This window comes from Rhinolophus sinicus, chromosome 2, assembly GCF_057876585.1.
Source record: "Rhinolophus sinicus isolate RSI-liver-muscle chromosome 2, RSI-T2T, whole genome shotgun sequence".
Taxonomy (NCBI): domain Eukaryota; kingdom Metazoa; phylum Chordata; class Mammalia; order Chiroptera; family Rhinolophidae; genus Rhinolophus; species Rhinolophus sinicus.
In genome coordinates, this window is record NC_142502.1 from 181958763 (window position 1) to 181980251 (window position 21489).

Here is a 21489-nt window from a genome sequence, read left to right on the forward strand (position 1 = left end):
TTTATCCAATCATCTGTCAAAGAATATTGGCTGTTTCCATGTATTTGGCCACTGTGAGTAATGCTGCTATGAACATAAGGGTATATATATCTTTACAAATAAATGTTTTCAAAATTTTCAAGTAGAAACCCAGAAAAGGGATTGCTGTGTCATATGATAACTCTATTCTTAATCTTTTGAGGAATCTCTATGCGGTTTTCCATAGTGGCTTATGGACCTTGGTCTTACAGAGGATTTTATGAATTTGACCTCAAAAGCAAGGGAAGTAAAAGCAAAAATAAATGAATGGGACTATGTCAAACTATAAAACTTCTGCACAGCAGGAAAAACAATCAACAAAACTAAGAGGCAACCAACTGAATGAGAGAAGATAATTGCAAACAACACCTCTGATAAGGGATTAGTTTCTAAAATATATAAAGAACTCATACAAAAAAAAAAAAATCCAAACAATTCAATCAAAAAATGGACAGATGACCCAAACAGACATTTCTCTCAAGAAGACATGCAAACGGCCAACACATATATGAAAATATGCTCTACTTCACTAGGGAATTGGATCTCCTCTTGCAACTGTTCTCTCTCTCTGCCTTTCTGGGCCCCCATGCTCCATGCTCCTGGGTTAGGCTATGCGATGTCTAGCATCCTTTCAGATGTGAGTGTCATCATGAGGCAGTCATTCCTCTTCTCTGAACCTTGAATTTCTCAGCAGTAAAAAGTCAACGGTGAGCTCCAATGTTGACCCTCCCACCCTGATTTCTTTAAAATAAAAAATGATTTTGATTATAATTTTGTTCTTATGAAAAGAGATGCATGAGTTTTTGTGCTGACATGACAGTTTTTTCCTCAAAATGTCTTTTTTTCTATCCCAGTGAGAAGCTGGCCTACAGAGTGGTGATTTTCACAGTGATATTAGAAGATCCCCACCCACCCCCAGATTACTTTCTCTTCTGGATTTCAACTAAGTGTCAATAACATGTTCTCCTTCTAGTGGTAAGTGTCACACTGGAGCAGCTTTTCCTAAAGTGGGAAATGTCCATTTTCTCACTTGGGGCTTGTCATCTGAACACCTTTTGGGAGAATAGTTTATACATATTTTTCATTTGGCTCTTGTTTACCAATTTCTGACTTTTAGTCTCAATATGTTTTTGTAAAACACATTTCACAAATCAAAAAAAAAAGTTTGGATTTAGGATTTTGCGATTTTGTGACATACTTCGAACTATGTAAACCGAGCTTAACCACCTTCTGTAGAGAGAATTGCTTGTACCCTCACGAGGCCTGACCACCATTAGAAAAGAACGTCTAAAACATTGTGATTGGCTATTCTAGGACACCCAGGATACCAGGATACCATGTACAGAAGGCCTTGGTTTGTTGTCTTACTCATTTATCCATCCATTTACTTGTTCAGAGAGAGCCTTGCTGACACAAACTGTCTTCCATTGAGATTGATCTTTGTCACTGGTTCTAACTGGCTTCCTTGCCTCTCTTCTTTTCCCCTGGCTTTCATCATGGTATCTTGACCTTGTGACTACCTGTTCCTTTGGTTCTCTGACATAACATTCCTACCTTATGTCTTTCCCCTAAAACAGCTAATTTGCTCCAATAGGAATACTGTTTGTTGATTTTTGTTGAGCCTCCATCCTCTCAGACTTTCTGGCTTTGAGATCATGCTTGTTTGATCCATCACTTGCCGATCCAACTTGGATTACCTTTCCTATAACCTCCCGGCGCTCTCTCTTCTATAGTGCTCCCCCTTCTCCAATTTCTCAGAAGCCTCAGTTGCAAGCAACTTTGATACTTGGGTAAGGGGGGGTCATCATTTTAATCAATAAGTAGGGCTCAGTGTTGGGGAGGACAAAATTCTCAGGTTGACAGTTATTCCAGTAATGAATGCTTTAGAACATTTTCCAATGTTTGCATAGATATTATCCCACAAATGGGTTTATAGGTACATAGTTTCTGTCTTCCCCTCCTCTTCCCCCTCTCTCTCCTTCTCCTCCTATTCCCTCTTACAGAAAATATCAGACATAGTAAATGTTGAAAGAAGTAAGGGTTGGAAGGGAAAAGAGAAATTATTGCTGCACTAACCAAGCACTATCAATCTACAGCGGGAAATAGAAAACAGATTCAGAAAGATAGAAAGATTGGGGAACTAGCCTCGTAGCCGAGAATTTGAGTGACTTACATGAGCTCAGTGGCCGTCTTACTGGTGAGGAGGGGGGAGGGAATTATCACAAGAATACAGCCAACTCCCTCCGGTATTTCCCTGCATGCCGTGGCTGCCCCAGCGTCCACTTTCCTTGGCATTGTCCCCGGGGCTACACCTGTGTACAGACCATCCTGCTGCACATTTAGTCTTTCCTAAGGGTCAGTGTCTTCAGAAGTTGTAACTAAAGGAGAGAACTAATCTGATCTGAATTCCTGGTGGAAACACACCTTGTAAAGGCTGTGAACTGTCTATTTAAAAATGATGAATTAAATTTAATGACTATTTCCTCACTAGATTTCTATCCCTATTAAGTATTTTTATTACTTACTAAGAATCTAAGTTATTTCTTCCCATTTTTCTCGCAAAGGATGAGTTCAATATTTCAGCTATCCTCGTTGTTAATTCTTTTTTTCTACTCATTTATTAGAAGACCCATTTTTCTCTGTGGTTTATCTATTTCTTCCCGAAAGTGTTCATGAAAATCCTCTCTAGCTCTTTTACCACTTAAACAATTTACTCATCTTTTTTTATTACCTGAATCTTTCTGGTTTGGCCTTTAGCTGAGGGATTATCAAATTCTCTCCTTTATTCTTACCCTTTTTCATTACAAAACTTTTTGAAACTTATAATTTTCTAATGCTGCTAAAGCTAGAATGACAGTTTCTATTTTTACTTTGGATGGGATGGAGTTGCCTTTCTATTTAATTTAATGGCATAAACTTTTATTGAGCACCTACTAACTAATGCATGTGAAGTGACAGTGCTGGGCACACAGTACGCTCTCAGTATATGCCTGTGTGGTTATTGTTACTCCCAAGCGCTGTGCTTGTTGACCCTAAGTTACAAAGATGGACAGGAAATGATCCATGTCCCTGCTTAAAACTTGGCAGTGACCTTCCATCACCTCCACGGGAGGTTCAAGCCCTTGAGATGTAACCTAAGACAGTGTGTGATCAGATCTCTGTCTTCCCCTTGACCTCTAGCATCAGTTGCCTTCCCCATAGGTCCATGGAATCACAGACTTGGCGTGGATTTTCAGATCTTCAGGACTTTGCATGTGGTTGGTGTGGAAGTAGGGGATGCGTTCTTTCTGTTTCCTCAGTTCTGTACTGCCCCCCCCCCAAAGTCTTCTCCTGATGCTTATTTGTCTTCCAAGGTTCTTATTTCCTCTGGGCTCCTTTCCTCTGGGCTCCTTTCTGTACCTTATGTGTGCTTTTGTTCTTATCATACCATGTTGGGACTGTTTACAAGGTTCTCTCTCTCTCTTTACTAGATTTTGAGCTTGAGAATAAAATTTCACCTTATTCAGAGTTGTATCTCCCAGTTCCCAGTTTGCCATTCAGAAAGTTTTGTCAAATTAATGGTGGTACTGGACATAGAATTATTATTTTAGAAGGAATTCTTGACAAATGAAGAAATTTGGGAAGATTTCCTGGAAGACATGACATTTAAAATCCAACCATGAAGAATGACTAGAATTTCAATTGTGAAACTTCATGGGGTAGAACATACCAGAGGGAGAGACTACCCAGACCAAAAGAAAAAAAAAAAGGCAAAAATAGTAAAATTACGTCATTTTTTGTTTTTTGGAGTGAATTTTTTAGTAAGGCTGAAGCAGGCATGTTTAAGGGGAAATGGGATGGTGTCATTCATAGCTTTATTCCTTCTATGAATATTTGTTGGGGTGCTCCTATGTATCTTGCAATAGAAGGCTAGAAAGGTCGGGAGGATCATGGAAGGCCTCTTCACTATTAGGCTGAAAAGTCCCAAGGACTCAGGGTGGAGAGAGCACATGGGTGGGAAGTTGTCTTTTCTGAAGAACTGGCTGGGTTAACTTATAGTCAAAAATCCTTGTGAACTTGAGTTTAGAGCAGGTTCAGCTTTTGCGGGAGGCATTTGGGGGAAGGAAGGCTGTGACTGAAGATTTGCCTCAAAACTGTCATTTCTATGCTCTCTCTACATTTCAGGGCACCTTCATTCTAGTATTATCTCCCCCTCCCCTTTTATAATCTGCTGTCCTGGGGCAGTTAGCAGCAGTCACCGACATCTTGCTAAAGATTCCACCCACTCTGTCCTCCTTCTAAACCAGATCTTACTTGATGGAATGAAATATTTTGTCTCTTTTCCCAGGCCCCTGAAACCACAGGCTCTAAATGGCCTCTTTCTCAAGGTAAACCTTGGCCTAATACTTGGGACAGGAAAAAAACAAACAAACAAAAAAACCCCACAAAAAACAAAAACGTGTGGTCTTGCTTTTTTAAGGGCCCTGAAAGAATGAGCAGAGGTATTTTGAAAATAGTAATCACACATCCAGTTCCAAGTGAAATTGGTTATGATCACATCAAGGCATATTCACTCTTAAATATTGGATGGTAAAATCATTGTTTCTGTTGGAAGCTGCCGAATGGCCCATCAACATGGTTTCTCATTAGACGGGCAAAGGAAATAATCTGCTGAAGAGCCTGCGGGCGCAGAGCCTGACAGCATTCTAAATGGTAACTGCTGTGGGTGAGCCAGCCACAAATTTAACCCTTCTCAATTCTATTTAACCAAGAACTAAAACATTAATCTGGACTCAGGGAATTATGTGTTCTTTCAGTGATCGGAAATGTATTTAGTGACAATGTTCCATGCGCCAGACACTGAGCAAGGATGACGGAGGGACGTGAGCTCTCTGGGCCACGGCAGAGGCTGCCAAGGCCGTCTGGGGTGCTCTTTTGTCTCCACCCCTTGAATCTGGGCTGGGCCTGGGACTATTTTACCGTACAATATGGAGGAAGTGATGTCCTTGGGCTTTGAGTCCAGGCATTGAGGTCTAAAAGCTTCTGTGTCTTCCCTCTTGGACGACATGATTTTAGAAGCACTGAGCTGCCATGTAAAAAGTCCAACTTCCTGGCTGGAGAGCCCAGGTGGGCAGGAAAGGTCTAGAAACCCTGCGCAGAGGGAGGGGGCCAGCTGCCCCAATTTCCCAGATGACTCCCCATTACCTGCCACGTGACTGAGACCCTATACAAGACCCTAAACTACACCCATAGCACTTCTCCCTTGACCTCAGACTACAGAACCGTGAGAGAAATAACAAAGTTGGTGTTTTAAACTGCCAAGTTTTCAGGTGGTTTATTATGCAGCAGTAGGAAGGGAAAGCAGCTCCCCTGGTCTGAAACCCTTCTTCTGCACTTTGGGCCACTGAATGGTTTTATTGGCGTAATTTCATAGATAGATCCATTTCCCAAGTACCACCCATAGAAGATTGATTTCTTAGTACCTCCTTAGCCTTCCCAGGAAAAACTACCCAGTTCTTCCTGAGGCACACGTATGTGGCTTTTCCTTTTTCTTCTCAAGGAAGGAAGAGACTTTACATTTCTTAAGGCTCTGTAGGCATATATTGGCATTTAATGTGAGTTATCTGTTTGAATTCTCACAGCATCAGTTAAAAGGTAGTCTTATCAACAGTTGACAGAGGGGAAAACTGAACAAAAGTTGTCATGGAGTCAGTAGGCAGTGGAATGGCCTTTGAGCCTAGGTTCTTCTGATTCCCAATCCAGAAAACGTATGTCATCAGATCAAAATGGATAGGAGATCTTAGAAAAGAAATGTGGACACTTCCCCCAGCACTGCTCCCCACCCCCATCAGATACAAGCAGGAAAGTGTCCAACGTCAGCCGAGAGATGTGATATGAGGAGCACAGAAGCCCAGTCTCTTCCAGGACCTGAATATGTACCCCTTTCAATGGAACCCCAATCCTCACTCCCAAAGATCAAACTGCTTTGAACCACTGCCATGTTATTGAACCTTTCATCTCTTGGGAATTGAAAGAGCCATTCAGAAGCCTGTAATTCAAGGTTCTTGCTTCTAAAGAGCTGTGATGCTCCAAGAGGGATGTCCCCAATAGGAGCTGGGGGGCTGAAATGCTGGTGCACAGTCCCCGGTCAATGTGATATGTTATCTTTAAGAAAATGTAGAAACCAGTGTCTGAATTAGTGCTTCTGCCACAAAAATTATTCTGGAGATGTAGGATCATTAGAACAGGAATAGTGTGGAGATGGGAGAGAGGGCAATCAATATTTCATTATAATATTTCCAGAGGCTTCCAAAGCAATGGATATAGGAGAAGGGAAGCTTTTAAGAAGAAAAATGGTGCATATAAATGACTCGGTGAAATAAGTGTTTTCACATTTTACTTAGAGAAAAACATAGTGTACATGTTAGCAGAGAAAAGTGGATATTTAAATAATTTATCAGACTTCTTTCCTTAGGGAACATACAGAGTAGTAACATCTCCATAGCTCTCTAGAAAGGGATACATTTTTAGTTTCTATAAGTAGAAAGCACCAAAAATAAGAAAGGCAGAAAAAGACGGAGGCAAAACATGGAACCGGGACTGTGAAGACCTGGGTTTGATTCCAGCTTCGCCACCTACTACTTGTAGATATCCGATGAGTTTCTTCCTCCTTTCAGGACGCCTTAATTGTTGCCATGTGTAAAATGATTGATAAGAGAGTGGCTGTGCAGTCTTCGGGAGGCTCACAGGTTGTGTAGTCCCACTACTCGTCTCTCCTGACTGCCGCAGAGGCCCCCGATACGTTTCCCTGAATGTCTAGGGTCCTCAGTGGAAGACTGGGAACTGTCTGCACGAGAGAGCCTTCCTGTTCTTTCACATTATGTGATCACATTTTATGTGCATTTCTATAAAACTTAGAGTATTTATATTAAATAGATTATAAATTATCAACAGACTCATCTTGGTAAATGAACCATCGTTGCTTACTGTGATCCATACCCCAGGTGTTTAAACATGTCAACTTCATCTTGTTAAAGGCCTGCAGACTTTCATCTAAATGGTCTGTGGGTCTCAGGGTTCCCTGTCTCTTGCACCTTTAATGAGGTCCTGTGAAATCTAGAAAGAAGCTTCAACAGCCGCGATAATGACATATTGTCAGTGCTCCCTGTTTTGGGGAGCTATTATTAAAACATAAAATTAAAGTCAAAATAAACAGCGAGAGAACTTTGCAGTGTTTTTCTTAGCAGCTAATTGGTTTGTTGTGCCTCGGATGGGCTTCCAGATATATGCTATAAAATCATTTCCCCCTTAGCACGGAAGGAAGATTTGTTCAGTGTGAGGATATAGGAGGGAGAATGACTAAGGGAAAAATTAACTTGCTATGAAAAACAGTAAAACTGCTCTTAAGTTTCAAGCAGTAAATTATCAAATATGAAAATATTCAGTAATGCATATACTAGTTTGGTATTTACAATATAATGAACCTTGATATTATAAAACAGTGTGTCTTGGCTGAGTTGCAACAACGTCTTTAATATTTCTGAGGAGCAGCTACAATCTATGCCCTTTCCCCAAACATCCTAAAGAGCCTCCTCCTAGGAAACCTCAAATCAGTGGACTGCTCAGATTTAGACACAGGAGCTTATTAATGTAACTCATACTATAGTGTTAATGACTTCACTTTTCCCTGAATAATTTTGTTGTTTTGTTCCTGGTTGCCTGGGTGAGGAAAACCTGAGTACCTTAGCTTATTGTTCTGCTTTAAACATTTAACTTCTTATCAAAGTAATATGTTTACAAAGTTTAAAAAGTCATATAGACTCAGAAGGTTTATAACAGTCATAATAACAATAAAATACCATTCCTTTTCCCTTGTAATCTACCCTCTTCAATCCTGCTTCTCAAAACTAACCTCTTTCATACTGGGAAGTAGTCTTGTTTACCTCTGGTTCCAAAATCGTATGCTTACTATGCAATTTATGTATTGTGACTTGACATTCTGTTGTGGAAGTAAGGATTTAGTGCTCTTGTAATTCCTCTCCATGCCTATACCTCTCATTCTGCCTCCCTCCCAACATGGCAATATTCCAGCTTGGGGTTAAATCAATATTCAGTGTCTATATTATTTTGGCCACATAAACATTGTTCACAGATGACCCATGTAACAATCTATGATAGTTCCTTTTTTTTTTGTACAGGTTTTCACTTTTCTTATTTCTTCCATTTGCTTAATTATCTAGGTACTTATCGTTGACCCTCCCCCCCAAAGTATTTAAAATACCTATAAATCTTTTCTCAAAACAGTCAAATAAGATATCAAATTCCAAATTTCCATTATTTGTTAGAAATGTCCTTCCGGTGATTGCAACACTCCCACTCCATTCTGGATGCATCAGTGGCATCTCAGGGCTGCTTTCCAATGATCAAGGAAGTTTCTTTTCTTCTGCTTGTTAGATCCTGTTTTCTGGGTCCCCTGTATTCTTTCCTGTTTTACTGTCTCATTTCGGTGGTACACAACCTCCAGTAGTTTACTAAGGAGACATGTATGTGAGATGCTTATTTTCTGAGTCTGTACCTTTCTAAAGTTTATTTAAAAAGAGGTGATACCCATAGAGTCTTAACTTTTGAAAATTAAGAAATTCTCTAAATAATATCTGGGTACTGGATAAAAGAAAAAAAAATAATTAACTGTCTAGAGAACAATTAATACTTTGTACTAGTCAGAGTTCCAGCACTCCATTCAGATGGTTGAACTGTAGCGATTTTAGTAAACTGATGTTTTAGAAAAGCTGTTAGGAACCAGAATCAAGCAAGATTGTGGTACCCAAAGTTGGGAAGCAGTTCTCACCCCTAGGCTTGAAGACACGAAGTGAGGAAATAATGTTAGAGGACTCCTGTGTGAGCTGATGCAGTGGGGGGACTCTGCCTGGGAGGAGTGTGGTTACCGCCACTGTAAGAGCTGCTAGGATGGAACAGGGAGGGAGTAGAGCAGAACTTCTCTTTCTTCCTCCTCTGATTTCCTGTTCATGGCTCCCACTGGCCAAACCCAGAAAGATAACCTGGGTGATACAACCCATGAGGGTAGGATTCCAGGATCAGAGTAAAATAGAGAAAGGTGGACAATGAATCTGCCGAGTACAAATGAAGAATAACAGCACGTATTTCCTGCCAAAATTATGAGTCATGGCTAAAGCTGAACTCAAAGGAAAATTTATAGCCTCAAACATATTTGTTTTACAAAAGGAAAGGGACATAAATACAAAATTATTGCTTATCTTAAAAATTGGAATCTGTAACAAAAGAAACTAAGAGGAAGAAAATATTAAAGAATTAGAATAAGTGATATATAAAGCAAAACAATGGCAGAAAGGATGTGTAAATTCAAAAGCAGTTTTCTTGGAAAGGCAAAAAAATGGATAAAGACCTTATACATTTGATGGAAGAAAAGGAAGAAATTAGTTAAAATTAGAAATGAAAAGGTGATAGCTACATGTATGGAAGAGAGTAAGAGGGATGAGTATATGCAACTATTTGTTCATACATGCAACTTTATTTTCTTACTAAATTCAAAATACCAAAACTGAGCCAAGGAGTAGAACACTTGAAGAACCCAACTACTGTTTTAAAAAAAAATTAGAAGATTAATGATCAACAATTAAGAAAAAATATCATTAGGAGCAGATGGTTTCCCGGCTGAGTTTTATCTAACCTTTAGAGGACAGATGATCCTAATGTTAATTAAATTATCCCAGGCCTTCGAAAAGGATCTCCTCAATTCATTTAAAGAGGTAACCACAGTCTTAATCCTGAGGGAAATGTTAGAGGAGCGTTAGGAATAAAATAGCTAGAAGTCTAAATAAAATGGGGAAAAACACACACACACACACACACACACACACAAGCTAGAATCCACACAGACTAAAAGAGAATGCACTATGGCAAGCAGGGTTTATCCCCAAAAGGCAAACATGGTTCAATGTCAGCCATAACATAATTTATTACATACCCCCCAAAAAGGAGAAAAGAGATCATATTGTTAAATCTATAGTCGCCGAAAAGAAATTTGCTAAAGAAGCGGCATGTCCTAATTAAAGCTAAGTTAACTAGGATTAGAAGAAGTCTACATAAATAAAATAACCATAAAGGCACTATAGTCCAAATGCGTCATTGTATAGAAGAGGAAATGGGGTTCTAAGGAAGAGAAGAGATTTAAAATTAGGCAGTGATTTAGAAGCAGAGCAGGGAGAACTCAGGGTCCCTTCATACTCTTCATGTATTCCCACTGTGACAGCCTGCTTCACCACGCTTGTGGGCCTAACTGTGTTCATGCTGAAGCCTCAGGTTGCCCCATTTTCTTGTGGTGACCTTGAAGTATTTTATTTATTTCCTTATTTTCACCATTGGAGGAGATGCAAAGTCTGTGATTCCCTCTGGGTAATGTGATAATGGCTGCCTCGTGCACCTTCTCTCTTTCCTGCTTCTTCCAAGTCTCTACGTGACCGTTCAAGGTGCTGAAGGCTTTACTGTGGAAAAGAAGGACTACATACAACAAGGTTCTGGACTTATGCATGAGGACCGACTACCGGTTCTGAGTTCATTATCTTGAAAAATGTTTTAATTGGGTATCTGCTGGGTTCTGTGTGGCATGTGAGGCAAGTCTAGCCCACACTAATTAGTCTGTCTCACAATGGCACTGGAAGGAAGTTATCAGTCCCATTTTATGAGAGAGGAAATGGTGGCTAAGTGATTTTGGCCAGAAAATAATGGTCAGAGCTTGGATTTGAATCTATATTACTTGATTCCAAACGAGCTGCTTTTCATACGACACCGTAGCTGCCTCTCTCCTCCCTGAGAATTACAGAAAATTGTAGAATGTGGAGAAGACAGAGTGGGTAAAGCCCCAAGTTCTCTCAGTTAACAGGGGCTGACGGTGGGGTCCACAGCCTCCTTGCAGAACTGGATTTTGGGACAGAATCATGGCGTCCACAGAGTGAAGGGCAGGGATGGGGTTCGGAATCAGGGAGTTCAGTTTACGTTACAGACTTCTGTTATTTACTAAGTAAATGCTTGGATCACGCCCTCTGCTGTTCCCCAACATCCTTATTTCTTAAACGGGATGACAGTATACATTTCATCGATAGTTCTGAGGATTGAGTAAGATCCTTTCGGTAAAGCGTCTGGAGAATGCCTGCATTTAGTGAATGTCTTCAATAAATGTTCATTCTCTGCCTTCACACCTGGGCGACCCACTCTTCCTACAAACATTTATTGAGGGGCTTTTCTGTGTCAGATCCAGTTTCCAGGTACCTATACATGGAAGGACATATACGAAATTAAAATGCCCTTCATGTTAATCCAATTTCTTTTAATTTTAGGGGGAAAATCAAACAGTTTAAGTAGTTTTATCTCAGTGGTCTCATTTTTGTCTCTACATTTTATTTCTGTGATACCGGTTTGGTGGGAAGTTACTTGCCCTATTACTTGGATTTTATGCTCAAATCCAAGCTCTGACCATTATTTTTGTCTGGGTGTAGACTAGGGGCTCCTGCCCTCCACCCCAATCCTATGCTCCATCCACTAGGAGGTATTGCTTTTTTGCTCCTCTTTTCCAGTGGCCATGAAGAATTGACAAAATATTTAGACGGCACATATTTACACTACTATGGCTGTTTCAGACTCATTCATTTCCTTTCTCTTCAAATCTCTCAAGAAACAAGGTGTTAATTATTACAGAAATTAGTAAGTCTAATCCTTTAACTCTAAAAAAGATTTGCTACTAGTAATCTTTCATTTACAAATGGGTATTTTTGAAGGTAAAATCTAAGGCAATTCGCATTTTGATTTTAGTGCCTGATATTTTAGGAGGACATGACTACAAAGTGCTATTAATAAGTTTTAACTTCATAACTTTCAGCAAAATAATTTTCAAGTTTTTACAGATAATGTGTAGGTAATACCCTTATCAGTAAAAAGTGCTTAGGATTGCTAAAGAAAGTTAAAGATGGTGAAATATGCCGTATGCTAAGCATTATGTTTTTTTTTTCCTAAGGCCATTTGCTGGTATTGAGAGAGTTTTTTGCTGTGTGGAAGATATGGAAATTTATATCTTACATCATGATGCATTCCACTTCCTTGGCTAAAAAACCTTCATTATCTCTTTTGTAAAATGAATCTCTGGGCTCTAGAGAACAAAATCCTTAGGAACTGTGAATAAAGGATAAATTTTACTTTTCATAGTCCCTCCAAATGAGGGGAAATGATTCAGGAAAGACAGGTATCAGCATTTGCAAACAGTATGTCTTCTAAGGAAAAAAAAGTCTATGCTTTCTTTGGAAGACTGCATTAGGAATTTGTAAACTCTTACGTTTCAAGAAAATTAAGGTAGTTGATTAGTTCAAAGCACATATCCTGGTATGATTTTAGTTTATTTAGAACCCATATGCTCACACACAAATACATATGTATATTATGTTAACATAGAATTTTAAAGTATTAGTTTGATATCAATGGTAGCATATAGTTTCCTTAGTGAAATGAGGCAAATTTATTGGCCATCTACTTTGTCCAGGTGATTTGTTGCATATGTTTTCCTTACCACCTCACCTGTAAGACAGTTTCTGTGGTCTCTGTTTACAGATTTGGAATCTCTGGAGGACTATGTAACATAGTCAAATTCACACGTGTAACAATGGGAAGAATTGCATTTCTAGTCTCACCCATATCGCACAGCTCCTGCTCTGACCAGCTTGGACATTCCATGTGGAATGACTTTTTCTCCCAGGCCAGTGCATCTGTTCCTCAAAACTCTATGTGTTGTAAAACTGCGGGGGTGGGGGTCTGGATCTCTTTCTTGGATTTCAGGAACTCGTAGGAATACGTTCTGTGAGACGCTTATGGGGACTCATTTTGGTGTCAAGTAATTCTTTTAATTCCTGTGCTTCCACAGGATGTCCCCCTTGGATGTGGAGATTTTGAGCTTGGATTTTTATGCTCAAAGATGTGTGGAGTCAGTTAGTTCAGGCAAATGTTTCTATTCAGGGTATTTATGGAAATATTAGCAAAACCTACTGCTTTCTTGATGACACTGTGTCTAAGTGGCAAATGAAAGAAACGTTTGTTGAGCAGCTATAGTGTGTGAATTCGTAGGGAGAGGCTGTGTGGCTATGAATCTGGACGTCTCTGTTCTTACTCACCAGATATATAAGCTTAAACAAATTGCTATCAAACAGGTTATAAAACTGAGCCATGAGAAGGGCACAAAAATGTCCTGCAAATTGAAAGAGCAAGGGATGTACCTCTGTTTAGGAGGATAAGAAAATGCCTCCTTGAGTAGGGATATGTGGTGATCCTAATGGAGCAAGTGATATTTGAACAGGACAAAGAGGAGGTCTGGTGACAGGACACTGCCCAGCACAGACATGTAAAGAAGAACGTGCTGGAATAGTCAGAGCAGAGCAAGCCCCTACCCCTCATGTGACTCTTGGTCTGTTCAGAGTTACTCACTTTGCTCCCATGCTCTACTTCCAAATCTTTCCTAGTTTTCCTGGCATCTAAGTGGTTTTCTCACTTATGGAATCAGTCTCCTCTCTGGACCTCACACTTAGCTACATTTATCTTTGACCTTAAGAATGAAACGTCCTTCTCAATCACTCACATGCCAGACTCTTTCTCTACATCTTTTTATATTGGCCGCCCAGGGAAAATAGCTCCTGGGGTCCAGCTCAGCACCTGGATCTTACTCCTCGGTACACGTCTTCCTGACATTGCTCTCAGGGAGCCTCACTGCAGTCCTGCTAGAGGAAACTCGGTGGGTACGTACAGAGATGGCATTCTGAGACCAAAATGGCGAATTTCGTACCTTTCAATCATACAGTTCTTTGAGAAAAGAAATAGCCAGCAACAAGGCCGGGCAGACTGTGGAAGCCTTTAACGGCAAATGAGAAGTTGGTTTTTGATTTTGTAGGCAAGAGAAGGCAATGAAGATTTGTGGGCAGAGGAAAATGTGATCGGTGCGGAGATGGTGTGACGAATTGAGGCTAGATGGAGACAAGCAGGATCCTTAATTATGGAGACGGGAGTGGAGAGAAAGTGATGGATTCCAGAGATGCGAGCCTAAAACAGACAAGATTTAGTGACCAATTAGATGTTGGGAAGGAGGCAGAGGGAAGATGGCAAGGTTCTCAGTCTTCTGGTGGGCGACAGCGCGGCTACGAGCAGGCAAAACAGATGCCGCTCCACAGCGCGCTCTGCGCTTCTCAGGGCCCTCTCCTCACGTGCCACCTTCACAAGCAGGGCGCATTCTAGAACATCTGCTATTTTAACAAGATTTTAATCCAGAGTACTTTATTTAAAAAGATTATGAAATTTCATGGGGTTTCTAAGTAAGTCTGGGCTATGACAAATCTGTTTTCTTGTCAGTCAACTCAAGAAGGTTAAATTTCCTTTGGGATCGTGTTTATCTACTCGATTTCACTTCACATAAATTGAAGACTATGTCCTCCACTCCTTTTACATGTTATAAAACTCTGAAAATTTCCAGGGAATATTGACTGCCTGATCATCTGAGTTTGTCGGAAACAGGAGAATGGCCGTGAGGTGCCAGAAATTAAAAAGAGCAAATATGAATGTACCTATTCTTGGGGGCTACTGAGTCCTCAGCACTTTGTTCCTTTGTTTAACACACTTTTTCCCATTGTACTCACCTTGGGCATTGTCCTTTAAAGAAGGCGGGGAGGAAAAGGCATGGTGTTAGAGTTTGCTTAAGCCAATCTGGATACTGGCTCAAGGCATGGTGGGGTGGCATGGAGCTATTGCCTGCAGTTATTTCGATAATATCTGTTGGTACATTTATTCATTTTACACGTACCTATGGGCTGTAGGCCTATGCTGGGCACAAGTCATAAGGAAGAGAAAACAACATGGTCCCTGCCTTACGGAAATCCAGTCAATGAACAGACACATCCACAGGTAAAGGCTCCAGTTGAGTAGCACACAAGGCAGGTGTGCAGCGGAAGCTGCAGGTTTGTTGGAAGCCTTCCCACAATAGATAATTTGAACTAAACCTCAATTATTGAAGGACTAGGAAGGGAAAGGACACTTGTGGCAAAAGTAATCACATGTGTGATGGCATGAAGGCTGGAAAGAGAATGAAGTGATGGGAGAATGGTGAGTATTATGGTTTGAGTGTATTGAAGATGGTTTGGGAGGAACAGGAAGACAGGAAAAAAGACGGGAAGAGGGGCAGAAATTGAGGAGGGATCATTGTTTGAGGCCAGGATGCGAAGTCCTTGACTGCCAGCTAGAGGAGTCTGGGGCTTATCTTGAGGCCAATGAGTGTCATGGAATATGATAAAACCAGGGCTGACCTGCTTTGTATTTTAGACATTGATCAGCGCTGGGTTACTCCATCTCACACCCCCATCCTACTGCCCCTTCCTTGCTTTTCTACAGAAGAAACTTCTCAAAGGAAGTTGCTGGTTCTTTTTATTTCTTTCCTGCCCATTCCATTTATTCCATTCCAAACTGGTTTCTGCTCCCTCCACTTCAGTAAACTGCTTTTGTTACGATTACCAAATGTCATTCTAATGGGCACTCCTTTGTTTTCCTTCCCTTAAACTTTGCAGCAGTATTCCAGTTTCCCTCTCCCTTCTGAATACATGTTCTTGTGGGCTGCTCTCTCTTCCCGTTCCGTGGCACAGGCTTCTGCTTGTCTTCTTCCTGACTTCTACATGTACAAGCACTCCAGGGCTCGGTCTTGGACCCTCTCCTTTCATATCGAACATCTCTCTTAGGAGATTTCATCTGCAACCTGGATTTTAAATTCCGTGTGTATGGTGATGAATCCCAAATTCATGTCTCTAGTCTTTACATACTCATTGGATGCCAAACTCCTCACTTCCAAGGCTCTTTGGACATCTTCCTGTGATGTCTAGTAGACATTGAAACAGAGTTCTTGGTTCTGTCTTCTCTTCATTTACCGTTTTGTCTCTCCTAGCATTCTGTAGCTCAGGCAAGGACATTGCTATCATCAATCTTATTATTTCATTCCTAAACCTAGGAATTGTTGGTATAATCCTTGATTTTCTTCCCTACTCTCACTCTTTATAGCCTATCTATTAGCAAATCTTATCATTCTACTTGAAAAAATAAATTACTATTTTTTTTAGAGCAGTTTTAGGTTCACAGCAAAATTGAGGAAGGTACAGAGATGTCCATATACTCCTGGCCCCCACACAGGCCCCGCCTCTCCCATAATCAAACTCCCTGACCTTAGTGCGCATTTGTTACAGCTGGCACCCAGTATCACCCAGAGTCCCTATTTTACACTGGGTTTCACTCCTGATGCTGTACAATCTGTGAACTTGGACAAGTGACAATGACAAGTAGTCACTATTATAGTATCATGCAGAGTACTTCCACTGCCCTAAACATCCTGTGTTCCACCTATTTATCCCTAACTGCCGCCACACACCTCCATCAATTCCTGGAAACCCCTCATCTTTTCATTGTTTTTGTAGTTTTCCTCTTTCCAGCATGTCATATGGTTAGAATTGTACAGTATGTAGCCTTTTCAGATTGGCTTCTTTTACTTACCAATGCGCATTTAAGTCTCTTCCATGTCTTTTTATGGCAAGATAGCTAATTTCTTTTTAGTACTGAATAATACTCCATTGTCTGGATACACCATAGTTTATTAACCCACTCACCTAGTAAAGAACATCCTGGTTGCTTCCAAGTTTTGGCAATAAAGCTGCTATAAACATCTGTGTGCAGGTTTTGGTATGGACATGTTTTCAACTCTTTTGGGTACATACCAAACGGCATGGTTTCTGGATCACATGGTGAGAGTAGGTTTAGTTTTGTAATAAACTGCTCTTTTCCAAAATGGCTGCATCATTCTGCATCCCCACCAGCAGTGAATGAGAGTTCCTGTTGCTCCACGTTTTCACCAGCATTGGTTGTTGTCAGTGCTCTGGATTTGGGCCATTCTAATGGGTGTGTGGTGGTATTTCATTGTTGTTTTGATTCGCATTTTCCCGATGACATGTCATGTGGAGCTTCTTTTCTTATGCTTATTTGCCATCTGTACATCTTCTTTGGTGAGACATCTGTTGAGGACTTTGGCTCATTTTTTAATCACATTTTTTGTTTTCTTATTATTGAATTTTAAAAGTTCTTTTATGTTTTGGTAACAGTCTTTTATCAGCTGTGCCTTTTGTAAATGTTTTCTCCCAGTCTGTCTTCTCTTTCTGTTGACAATGACATTGTCTTTCACAGAGCAGACGTTTTTAATTTTCATGAAGTCTAGTTATCAATTATTTCTTTTATGGATTTTTCCTTTGGCATTCTATCTAAAAACTTACTGCCATATCCAAGGTCATCTAGGTTTTCTCCTATGTTATCTCCTAGGAATTTTGTAGTTTTGCATTTCACATTTAGGCTTTTGGTCCTTTTTTAGTTAATTTTTGTGAAGAGTATAAGGTCTGTGTCTAGACTCATTTATTTGCATGTGGATGTCCAGTTGTTCTAGCATCATTTGTTGAAAAAACTGTCTTTGCTCCATTGTGTTGCTTCTCCTACTTTATCAAAGATCAGTTTACTACATTTATGTGGGTCTGTTTCTGGGCTCTCTATTCCATCCAATTGATCCTTTTGTCTGTTCTTTTGCCAGGATCACATTATCTTGCTTACTGTATCTTTATAGTAAATCTTGAAATTGGGTAGTGTTATTCCTCCCTTTATTCTTTCCTTTCAATAGTTTGTTGGCTATTTTGAGTCTTTTGTCCTTCATATCAACTTTACCATCACTTTGTTGATACCCTCAAAATATCTTGCTGGGATTTTGATGAGGATGGCACTGAGTCTATAAATCAGGAAGAACAATATGTAACAATATTGAGTCCTCCTATCCATGAATGTGGGATATCTCTCTATTTATTTAGTTCCTTAAGTTTGTTCATCAGAGTTTTATAGTTTTCTTCATACAGAACTTGTATATACTATGTCAGATTTATACCTAAGTATTTCATTTTGTTAGGTGCTAATGCAAATGGTATTATATGTTCAATTTCAGTTTCCGCTGGCTCATTGCTGGTATAAAGAAAAAATATTGACTTTTGTGTATTAACTATGTATCCTGCAACCTTCCTATAATCACTTATTTGTTCCAGGAGGGTTTTTTTTTTTATTGATTCTTTCAGATTTTCTACATAGATGATCATATCATCTGCAAACAAAAACAGTTTTATTTCCTTCCCAGCCTGTATACCTTTTATTTACTTTTCTTATTGTATTAGCTATTACTTCCAGTACATTGTTGAAAAGGAGTGGTGAGAGGGGACATGTTTGCCTCGTTCCTGATTCTAGTGGGAAAGCCGAGTTTCTCATCATTCAACTTTAAAAAGTACAGCTCAAATTGTCCCATTTCTTTCCATCTTTACTAGCAGCACTCTAGTAGTGTGCTACCATATTTTTGGCCTTAACGACTGATTTTTTCTGAGCTTCCAGGCTTGTTACTACCTTAACTCCGTTCTTCATACAGCAGTAAGAGTAATATGTTCATATATCAGTCATATTGTGTAATTTCTCTCTTTAAAGTAGTTCATGACTTCTCATTGAACTTAGAGTAAAACCCCAAATCAAAGACATGGCCTTCAAAGCCCTATATATTGGCCTCAGCCTCCTCTCTGGCCTTCTGTCCTCCCTCTTTTCTCTTCTTCTCATTCTCTCCATCCACCGAGACATTTTTTTCTCCCTCTTACTTCAGGGCCTTTGCATTTACTATTACGTTTGTCTGGAACTGTCTTCACTCTGGTTTCTACATGTCCAGATGCTCTCGTTTGGTTCAAATGACATGCCTTCTGAGAGACATTCCCCAATTACACTATTGAAAGTGATCTACTTTTTTCCCATTATGTCACCCTCTTTATTTCCCTCGCAGCATTGTTAGTATTCAAAATTTTATTTATTTTTTTATTGTATGCTTCCTCCGATTGGAATGTAAACTCTTGAGGAAGAGCTCTGGGCTATCTTGCTCACCCCATTGTCTTTAGTATTAGCTCAGCGCATGCACAGAATAGGTACTAAATACATTCTTGTTTGTGTAAATACAAAATGACATCACAGCACTCAACTCTATGCGGTACATTTTTAGGAGAAATATTGACACAAAATAGAGCTTCTATCCTTTCCCTGATCCTTCATCCTGTCCTTTCCCTCACTCTTCCTGAGGTGAGTGACCATACTTCTGAAGTGGTCAGATTCTGAGACTTGTTTTCTGATGAGTGTGAATGTGAAGGGTCATGCCCACAGGAGTAACCCTTCTTGGTACTGCAGACTGAGCTTCTCAGAGTCTCTGCCCATCTGCTACGTTGCTCCAACGTCATATTCACATACTGGTGCTGGTGTGAGTTAGGTTTAGGGCAAGGGAGTGGCTCCCAGAGTCCTTTAGGGCCCTACACAGTCTGTGCTGAGGACTGAGTACAAGCCTAGCTCTTTACAAAAAGTGGTACTTTGATTCATCTTTGGATGAAGCCGGCCATAATGGAGAGCATGCCTGGCGGGGCCAGCGCAGGTTTGGGCATCCTGGGCGCTAAGGGGATGTGTGTTTTCTGCTGCTAAGCGTCTTCCCAGCTGCCCTTGGGTGGATATCCAGTGCTCTATTCTCATGTCGTATTTAAATTCCTTCACCTCCTGGTTTCCAGCATTTTAGAGAGAGGGTGGAGACCTTCTGTGACGTTGATCTGTTCTTCCATGGATATGTTGCCCGTAATAGTGGAGCTGGTGTTAGAATTCTTGTTCCTTGACTCTGAATCTTAGTAACTTTTTCTCCGTTAACATTGCCTTTATGTCAGGAATCATTTCCTTTTTTTTAAACTAGGAATTAGTATTGTTTCAATTTCCAAGTTCAGAGCAGCTTTGACTCAAGCATCTATGCTGATGAATTCTCTTGTTTATCTTACATGTTAAAAGTAGGCACGAAAGAGTACAAACATAAAGAATTTAAATATTTGAAATATATTATTCAGGTTGAGTGAACACAATGTAAACTGCAACAGTAGTACTAACTTTGTGATGTGTATATTTAATATCATCCTACCCTTCTAGTGTTAATTAGAATAATGAAGATTAGTTTGGTTTTTTTTTGGAGGAGATATGGACAAATTTGCAAAGGAAAAGAAAATGCTTATCAACAAGAGATGTGCATGCACCTTGTAGCTTCTTTTCATTTTCTTTATCCCAACTAAGCACAAAAGTACCATGCCTATTGAAGTAGAATCTTTAATATGTAGATGTGAAATTAGGCAACTGCTTAAGCTGGCATATTTCATGCTCATTTTTACCAGTTGTACGCATTGTCACTGCTGTGCTTATGCCTACTGTCTCCCCTTGTGAAATCTAATTTTAGATTTTATGTGGGCAGTTATCACCAGGAGATGTAGAGTGGTTTGTGTAAACAATAAAATAAAAGTGTGGACGGGCAGCCGAAGAGAAACAGATGACCCTAATATGGCTCTCTCTGGACAGAGTACTAGTGCATATTTTTGCATTTGTTAACAGTATCATTAACAAAAATCCGTCATGTTCCTCCTGGAAGCATGTTATTTGTTAATGGCTTGTTCTTTCTCTGGGAAAGGCACAGCTCTCTCCCACAACCTTCTGAGGGGGAATTAAAGACAAAATGTAGTCCTCAGGAGCATGTATTTAGGCCATAATGTGACATGATGAATAATTTGGTGGGAATAGTGATTGAAGTTCTCTCTTGTGCAGGAGAACCTGTTTGGGAATGTTTTGTTCCCTTGGTAATTTCTCTTAGAGGATCATGACACTCTTTCTTTATGGTAATGTCCTACTTGAGAGGACCTTTCCAGGGACCTCAGTTTGGAATGCTAAGTATGGAACCCTGAAAAAGGAGGCGTGAATAACTCAGGCAAATTGTTTTCCTCTGCTTTGGGGAACAATCCTAGTTTTTCCCAGGTCCGTCTTTCCATGCCTTCTCTTATAATTATAATGGTGGAGATAAGTGTGTGGGTCTGGGGAAACGGTTTCAGGAGGCTGCTCAGTCATGCTTTTAGTCTACAATGGCAAAATGAGTCCTGGTCACTCAACTGTCGTTCAGCTCTTCTGACAGATAGGATTAATGAGTGCTATTAGAATGAAACTTTGGATTTAAGATCAGAGCTAATTAATCACAACTAATACACTGTGCGTACACTGAGCTGGACACTGGGGCCTACTGAGTGGGGGGAGGAGGAGGATAGGGTTTAGGGGAAGTGCTAGGATATCGGAGGGATCAGCAATCAAGGAAATTATTCTGTCCCCTCTTTCTTCTTCTTCTCCCTTGTTACTTAGTCAGAACCTGTGACATCTACACATTCTTTTCCACCCTTGTCCTAATGTTTGTTCTTCTTTGCAAATTACATGTATTCTATAATATATTCCCCACCAGACATTTTGGCAAGTTCCCCAGTTGTCTCTTATCTGGATAAAGCC

The 21489-nt window shown here is 40.1% G+C and overlaps 1 long non-coding RNA gene across 1 annotated transcript in view; it reads left to right on the plus strand.

Annotated features, from left to right (window-relative positions):
* Positions 1-880: 880 nt before the first annotated feature.
* LOC141571809 (uncharacterized) overlaps positions 881-21489 on the plus strand; it is an 87320-nt gene continuing 66711 nt past the window's right edge. Inside the window, exon 1 of the long non-coding RNA XR_012496865.2 lies at positions 881-993. This is a non-coding gene — a long non-coding RNA (uncharacterized LOC141571809). The remainder of the gene's footprint in view (positions 994-21489) is intronic.